The sequence below is a fragment of the Arachis ipaensis genome, chromosome B2, assembly GCF_059453495.1.
Source record: "Arachis ipaensis isolate K30076 ecotype BB chromosome B2, ASM5945349v1, whole genome shotgun sequence".
Classification (NCBI taxonomy): Eukaryota; Viridiplantae; Streptophyta; class Magnoliopsida; order Fabales; family Fabaceae; genus Arachis; species Arachis ipaensis.
In genome coordinates, this window is record NC_142437.1 from 83,148,965 (window position 1) to 83,157,823 (window position 8,859).

Sequence of the window (8,859 nt, forward strand, 5' to 3'; positions counted from 1 at the left end):
TAAAACCTCAATTAGTTTCTCTGATGCAGCAGAACTGCAAGTTTAATGGACTTCCATCTGAAGATCCTTTTCAGTTCTTAACTGAATTCTTGCAGATATGTGATACTGTTAAGACTAATGGAGTAGATCCTGAAGTCTACAGGCTCATGCTTTTCCCTTTTGCTGTAAGAGACAGAGCTAGAATATGGTTGGACTCTCAACCCAAAGACAGCCTGAACTCTTGGGATAAGCTGGTCACGACTTTCTTAGCCAAGTTCTTTCCTCCTCAAAAGCTGAGCAAGCTTAGAGTGGATGTTCAAACCTTCAAACAAAAAGATGGTGAATCCCTCTATGAAGCTTGGGAAAGATACAAACAGCTGACCAAAAAGTGTCCTTCTGACATGCTTTCAGAATGGACCATCCTGGATATATTCTATGATGGTTTATCTGAGTTATCAAAGATGTCATTGGATACTTCTGCAGGTGGATCCATTCACCTAAAGAAAATGCCTACAGAAGCTCAAGAACTCATTGACATGGTTGCTAATAACCAGTTCATGTACACTTCTGAGAGGAATCCTGTGAGTAATGGGACGCCTATGAAGAAGGGAGTTCTTGAAGTTGATACTCTGAATGCCATATTGGCTCAGAATAAAATATTGACTCAGCAAGTCAATATGATCTCTCAGAGTCTGAATGGAATGCAAGCTGCATCCAACAGTACTCAAGAGGCTTCTTATGCAGAAGAAGCTTATGATCCTGAGAACTCTGCAATAGCAGAGGTGAATTACTTAGGTGAACCTTATGGAAACACCTATAACTCATCATGGAAAAATCATCCAAATCTCTCATGGAAGGATCAAAAGCCTCAACAAGGCTTTAATAATGGTGGAAGAAATAGGTTTAGCAATAGCAAGCCTTTTCCATCATCTACTCAACAACAGACAGAGAACTCTGAACAAAATACTTTTAATTTAGCAAACTTAGTCTCTGATCTATCCAAGGCCACTACAAGTTTCATGAATGAAACAAGGTCTTCCATTAGAAATTTGGAAGCACAAGTGGGCCAGCTGAGTAAAAGGATCACTGAAATCCCTCCTAGTACTCTCCCAAGCAATACAGAAGAGAATCCAAAAGGAGAGTGCAAGGCCATTGACATAAGCACCATGGCCGAACCTGTAAGGGAAGGAGAGGACGTGAATCCCAAGGAGGAAGACCTCCTGGGACGTCCAGTGATCAATAAGGAGCTTCCCTCTGAGGAACCAAAGGACTCTGAGGCTCATCTAGAGACCATAGAGATTCCATTGAACCTCCTTATGCCATTCATGAGCTCTGATGAGTATTCCTCTTCTGAAGAGAATGAGGATGTTACTGAAGAACAAACTGCCAAGTTTCTTGGTGCAATCATGAAGCTGAATGCCAAATTATTTGGTATTGAAACTTGGGAAGATGAACCTCCCTTGTTCATCAATGAACTAAGTGATCTGGATCAACTGACATTGCCTCAGAAGAGACAGGATCCTGGAAAGTTCATAATACCTTGTACCATAGGCACCATGATCTTTAAGGCTCTGTGTGACCTTGGTTCAGGAATAAACCTCATGCCCCTCTCTGTAATAGAGAAACTGGGAATCTATGGGGTGTAAGCTGCTAAAATCTCATTAGAGATGGCAGATAACTCAAGAAAACAGGCTTATGGACAAGTAGAGGACGTGTTAGTAAAGGTTGAAGGCCTTTACATCCCTGCTGATTTCATAGTCCTGGATACTGGAAAGGAAGAGGATGAATCCATCATCCTAGGAAGACCTTTCCTAGCCACAGCAAGAGCTGTGATTGATGTGGACAAAGGAGAATTGATCCTTCAATTAAATAAGGACAACCTTGTGTTTACAACTCAAGGATCTCTCTCTGCATCCATGGAGAGGAAGCAGAAAAAGCTTCTCTCAAAGCAGAGTCAACCAAAGCCCCCACAGTCAGACTCTAAGTTTGGTGTTGGGAGGCCACAACCAAACTCTAAGTTTGGTGTTGAACTCCCATATCCAAACTCTAAGTTTGGTGTTGGAGAGTCTCAACAATGCTCTGAACATTTGTGAGGCTCCATGAGAGCCCACTGTCAAGCTATTGACATTAAAGAAGCGCTTGTTGGGAGGCAACCCAATGTTTATTTATCTAACTATATTTTTGTTTTTCATGTTTTCTTAGGTTCATGATCATGTGGAGTCACAAAATAAATATAAAAATTGGAAACGGAATCAAAAATAGCAGAAGAAAAATCACACCCTGGAGGAAGCACCTGCCTGGCGTTCAACGCCAGAACAGAGCATGGTTCTGGCGCTGAACGCCCAAAATGGGCAGCATCCTGGCGCTGAACGCCCAGAACAAGCATGGTTCTGGCGTTCAACGCCAGAAATGGCAACAAATGGGCGTTGAACGCCCAAAATGGGCACCAACCTGGCGCTGAACGCCCAGAGTTGTGTGGAAAGGCATTTTACATGCCTAATTGGTGCAGGGATGCAAATCCTTGACACCTCAGGATCTGTGGACACCACAGGATCATCTCAGGATCTGTGAATCCCACAGGATCCCCACCCACCTCACCCTCTCTCTCTCCATTCATGATCATCCCTTCTGTTCTTCATTCACCACTCACATCCATACACACATCCCTCCATCTCCTCCATATCTTCTTCTTCTATTCTTTCTTCTTTTGCTCGAGGGCGAGCAACATTCTAAGTTTGGTGTGGTAAAAGCATAAGCTTTTTGTTTTTCCATTATCATTGATGGCACCTAAACCTCTAAAAGAGGGGAAGGGAAGACAAAGGCTTCCACCTCCGAGTCATGGGAGATGGAAAGATTCATCTCAAGGGTCTATAGCTCAGTGGTAGAACATGTGGCTGCAAATCAAGAGATCCCTAAGATACCTCAGGGGATGCACTTCCCTCCACATAAATATTAGGAGCAAATCAACACATCCCTAGGAGAATTAAGTTCCAACATGGGAAAATTAAGGGTGGAACATCAAGAACACTCCATCATCCTTCATGAAATCAGAGAAGATCTAAAAGCAATGAAGGAGGAGCAACAAAGGCAAGGAAGAGACATAGAAGAGCTCAAGGACATCATTTGTTCCTCAAGAAGGAAACGCCACCATCACTAAGGTGGATTCATTCCTTGTTCTTATTTCTTCTGTTTTTCGTTTTCTATGTGATGTGCTTATCTATGTTTGTGTCTTCATTACATGATCATTAGTAGTTAGTAACTATGCCTTAAATTTATGAATGTCCTATGAATCCATCACCTCTCTTAAATGAAAAATATTTTAATTCAAAAGAACAAGAAGTACATGAGTTTCAAATTTATCCTTGAACTTAGTTTAATTATATTGATGTGGTGACAATGCTTCTTATTTTCTGAATGAATGCTTGAACAGTGCATATGTCTTTTGAAGTTGTTGTTTAAGAATGTTAAATATGTTGGCTCTTGAAAGAATGATGATTAGGAGACATGTTATTTGATAATCTGAAAAATCATAAAAATGATTCTTGAAGTAAGAAAAAGCAGCAAAGAACAAAGCTTGCAGAAAAAAAAATATAGGCGAAAAAAAAAATAGAAAGGAAAAGAAAAAGCAAGCAGAAAAAGCCAAAAGCTCTTAAAACCAAGAGGCAAGAGCAAAAAGCCAATAACCCTTAAAACCAAAAGGCAAGGGCAAATAAAGAGGATCCCAAGGCTTTGAGCATCAGTGGATAGGAGGGCCTAAAGGAATAAAGTCCTGGTCTAAGCGGCTAAACCAAGCTGTCCCTAACCATGTGCTTGTGGCGTGTAGGTGTCAAGTGAAAACTTGAGACTGAGCGGTTAAAGTCAAGGTCCAAAGCAAAAAAAAAAAAAAAAGAGTGTGCTTAAGAACTCTGGACACCTCTAATCGGGGACTTTAGCAAAGCTGAGTCACAATCTGAAAAGGTTCACCCGATTATGTGTCTGTAGCATTTATGTATCCGGTGGTAATATTGGAAAACAAAGTGCTTAGGGCCACGGCCAAGACTCATAAAATAGCTGTGTTCAAGAATCATCATACTGAACTAGGAAAGTCAATAACACTATCTGAACTCTGAGTTCCTATAGATGCCAATCATTCTGAACTTCAATGGATAAAGTGAGATGCCAAAACTATTCAAGAGGCAAAAAGCTATAAGTCCCGCTCATATGATTGAAGCTATGTTTCATTGATAATTTGGAATTTATAGTATATTATCTTCTTTTTATCCTATTTGATTTTCAGTTGCTTGGGGACAAGCAACAATTTAAGTTTGGTGTTGTGATGAGCGGATAATTTATACGCTTTTTGGCATTGTTTTTAGTATGTTTTTAGTAGGATCTAGTTACTTTTAGGGATGTTTTCATTAGTTTTTATGTTAAATTTACATTTCTGGACTTTACTATGAGTTTGTGTGTTTTTCTGTGATTTCAGGTATTTTCTGGCTGAAATTGAGGGACTTGAGCAAAAATCAGATTCAGAGGTTGAAGAAGGACTGCTGATGCTGTTGGATTCTGACCTCCCTGCACTCAAAGTGGATTTTCTGGAGCTACAAAACTCGAAATGGCGCGCTTTCAATTGCGTTGGGAAGTAGACATCCAGGGCTTTCCAGCAATATATAATAGTCCATACTTTGGCCAAGTTTAGACGACACAAACTGGCATTCAACGCCAGCTTTCTGCCCAATTCTGGCGTCTAGCGCCAGAAAAGGATCCAAAACCAGAGTTGAACGCCCAAACTGGCACAAAAGCTGGCGTTCAACTCCAAGAAGGTCCTCTACACGTGCAACACTCAAAGCTCAGCCCAAGCACACACCAAGTGGGCCCCGGAAGTGGATTTATGCATCAATTACTTACTTCTGTAAACCCTAGTAGCTAGTTTATTATAAATAGGACATTTCACTATTGTATTTGACATCCTGGATCCTGGATTGTATTTTGATCCTGTGATCTCGTTTTGGGGGCTGGCCATTCGGCCATGCCTGGACCTTTCACTTATGTATTTTTAACGGTAGAGTTTCTACACTCCATAGATTAAGGTGTGGAGCTCTGCTGTTCCTCAAAGATTAATGCAAAGTACTACTGTTTTCTATTCAACTCATCTTATTTCGCTTCTAAGATATTCATTCGCACTTCAACCTGAATGTGATGAACGTGACAATCATCATCATTCCCTATGAACGCGTGCCTGACAACCACCTCCGTTCTACATTAGATTGAATGAGTATCTCTTAGATCTCTTAATCGGAATCTTCGTGGTGTAAGCTAGAATGATGGCGGCATTCAAGAGAATTCGGAAGGTCTAAACCTTGTCTGTGGTATTCCGAGTAGGATTCAATGATTGAATGACTGTGACGAGCTTCAAACTCGCGATTGCTGGGCGTAGTGACAGACGCAAAAGGATAGTAAATCCTATTCCAGCAGGATCAAGAACCGACAGATGAATAGCCGTGCCGTGACAGGGTGCGTTGACCATTTTCACTGAGAGGATAGGATGAAGCCATTGACAAGGATGATGCCTCCAGACGATTAGCCGTGCCGTGATAGGGCATTTGGATCATTTTCCCGAGAGAAGACCGAAAGTAGCCATTGACAATGGTGATGTATCACATAAAGCCAGCCATGGAAAGGAGTAAGACTGATTGGATGAAGATAGCAGGAAAGCAGAGGTTCAGAGGAACGAAAGCATCTCTATTCACTTATCTGAAATTCTCACCAATGAATTACATAAGTATTTCTATCCTTTATTATTTATCTTTTAATTATCTAATCCAATCACATTTAACCCTACCTAACTGAGATTTGCAAGGTGACCATAGCTTGCTTCATACCAACAATCTCCGTGGGATTCGACCCTTACTCACGTAAGGTATTACTTGGACGACCCAGTGCACTTGCTGGTTAGTTGTGCGAAGTTGTGAACCATGGTATTGGCATCATGTTTTTGGCGTCATTACCAGGGAAAGAAAGAGCGATGAATTTTACATAATCAAAATGTAATCACAATTTCTGCGCACTATGGATCAAGCAACTTTAGTGGGTGATTAGTTTAGTCAAGCTAACATTGAAGTGAAATTGGATGAAATTGAAGCAACAGAATGTAAATAGCAGTGAATTTAAAGTTGCAAAAAGTAAATGAGCAGAATCTTAAAGAGCAAGAAATGTAAATTGACAGAATCTTAAATGACAAGAAATGTAAATTGCATCAAATGTAAAGGGGGCTGGGTGTTGGAAATTAAAGAAAGCAATGAAGCAAGCAATTGAGGAGGTCTTGAGAACAAGTGACAAGAAATTTAAAGTGCAGGAAAATTAAATTTAGATCATAGTAGCTCAAATGTAAAGTGCAGAAAAACAAAAGTGCAAGAAAGTAAATTGGGAACAATGAGAACAGAAAGCAATGGGAACCAAAGTTCAAAATCAAGCTCAATGTAAATTGAATTGTAAACTTGCAGCAAAAGGAAATTGTAGCAGAAGATTACAGAAATTTAAATTGCAGAAGAGATGTAAATGAAAACAGCAAATGAAATTAGATCCAATTCCTTAATCCTCAGAATTATGCAGAAGGAGAACAAGGATGAATTTCAGATCAAGAATTGAAACAGAATTTCTTCAATCTCAATCCAAAACTCAAAATAGAAAGTAGATGTTGCTTGAAGCAAGAAAATGAAAACAGAAAACTAAACTCAAATCTAATTCTTAGAACAATTGAGAAGAGAGGTAAAAGATGATTCTCAAACTTAGAATCAATGAAGCTCTTCAATCTCAATTCAAATTTCAAGAACAAGTTGCAGCAGAAAATAAAATGAAAACTAGAGAGCAAGACTCAGATCCAATCTCAATTCTTAAATTCAAAAAGAGAGCTCTACTCTACCCCTAGTGCTCTCTAGTAGAGCTAGCCCCCTCACAAAGATGAAAATAATGCCTTATATAGGCTTTACAAAGTGAAAATGAAAATGAAATTGAAAACAAATTAAAATTCAAATGAAAATCCTAATCTAACTGATCCTTGTGCCTTTGAATGATGATAATGGGTTTTGCTTGCTTTGAATTTGAAGAAGAGTGAATTGATTTAGATTTGGCCTTTTCAAATTGGTGAAGAATTGGCTACCAATTGGTTTTAATTGAAATTGAACCAAGGCCACCTCCCAGAAAACCGCTCGATTAATTGAACCAACTGAGTGCTCAAAGTCTTGGCCAAATTTGTTTTGTGCATGGCTCCAGGGTAGCGTTCAGTTATGTTACTTAACTGAGCGCTACACATGCTTCCTTTGGCCTTCAATTTTTGGTTCGTGACAAACTCCCTTGTGCAGCCCTCATAGCGCTAAGTTAACTTGCTAAGTTAACAAAGTTAACTGAGCGCCCCTTTTGCTTACATAAGGCTCCAACTTCGAGCCTCCTTGGTTGCATTGTGTGAGCAATTTTCTTGACCCAAGTAGCGCTCAGTTAGGTATCTTCACGTAGTGCCCTTTACTTTGATTTGAGGCTCCCACGTTCGAACCTGACTTCTCCCCTTTTGCTAGCAATTTACTTGCTTTTTTTCTTTGCTGAGGCCCGAAAAAGTGAAAAGATTTAAACGGAGCACTGGCCTTCCCTTTCTTCCTTGGATGAACGCTCCATTCATACAAGTAACGTAGCGTTATGCTTCCTTGCCTTGTGCCTAGCTTCCTTGCTTGTGAATGCCCATGAATGCTAATGCTCATTCATTTATTCATTGGTCAATTAATAATCATGCATGCATTCATTAATTAATGCCAATGCATTACGTTGAAGTTCTTTTGCCAATTGCAATGCATGGCTTTAATTAATAATGCTTAGTGCATTAATGTTTAAAGCATTCATTTGCCAATTGCATTAGAAATGCATGGCTTTAATTAATAAGGCAAATGCTTTAACGTTACTTTCATTCAATTTAAATGCATGCATGCTTTATTAATTTCATGATGTATGCATAAGGCATTAATGCATGCCATGGCTTTATGGTCATGGCCACGCTTTTAAAAGCGTGGCCTAAGGTTCCAAAACATGCTCAATCTTTAAGCGTGTCCAAAATTCCTCTTTTCTTCTTTTTAGCTTATTTTGTGCTCTTTTGTTTCTTTTTCTTCTTATTTCCTATAAAATTTATAAAATCAAAAGATCAAGAAAATATACCATTTAAGCACAAAAAAATGCAATATTTAAGCACTAATTATCAATTTCTTGTATGAAAAAGCATAGAAAAACATGACATGATGACATGTCATCATGACATATAATCCTCTTATATTTGGATAATTAGGACTTTTGTGGCATAATAACCAGAATTAAACTTTACCCTCTAATTGGAATAAATTGACCAAGGAATTGGCGGTTGATGAGAGTTAGAGGAGACTAAAAAGGTCTAAGGAATTAGGGTTCAGTCACATATGGTTTGCCATGAATTAAATCTTGCATGATTAAAATAGTTATTAAGAAAAGTCAATCCAGAAAATAGATAACTCTGAAGCCTTAATTGTTTCTCCATATTTTATTCCCAACTTATTTATTGCCTGTCTTCTGATATTCTGAGTTTACTGTTTAATGCTCGTTGAACTCTCAAACACTATTTTCTGTTTGTCTAACTAAGTAAATCACTTAACCATTGTTGCTTAGTCCATCAATCCTCATGGGATCGACCCTCATTCACTTGAGGTACTACTTGGTACGACTCGGTGCACTTACCGGTTAGTTTGTAGGTTATAAATTCCGCACCACTTGGCCAGAGAGAGAAGAGAGAGAACCGAATGTAAAATTCATCATGAAAATACCTCTTCCTCATCCTATCTTACCAAGCTTTATCAATCCGGGCCTTCCATCTTGACTTGCTTCCCAAGA

At 39.2% G+C, this 8,859-nt stretch overlaps 1 non-coding gene across 1 annotated transcript; it reads right to left on the reverse strand.

Annotated features, from left to right (window-relative positions):
- Positions 1-278: 278 nt before the first annotated feature.
- On the reverse strand, positions 279-386 carry LOC148574628 (small nucleolar RNA R71). Its single transcript, XR_015906131.1, has one exon. It is a non-coding gene; the product is annotated as a small nucleolar RNA R71 (small nucleolar RNA).
- Positions 387-8,859: the final 8,473 nt, after the last annotated feature.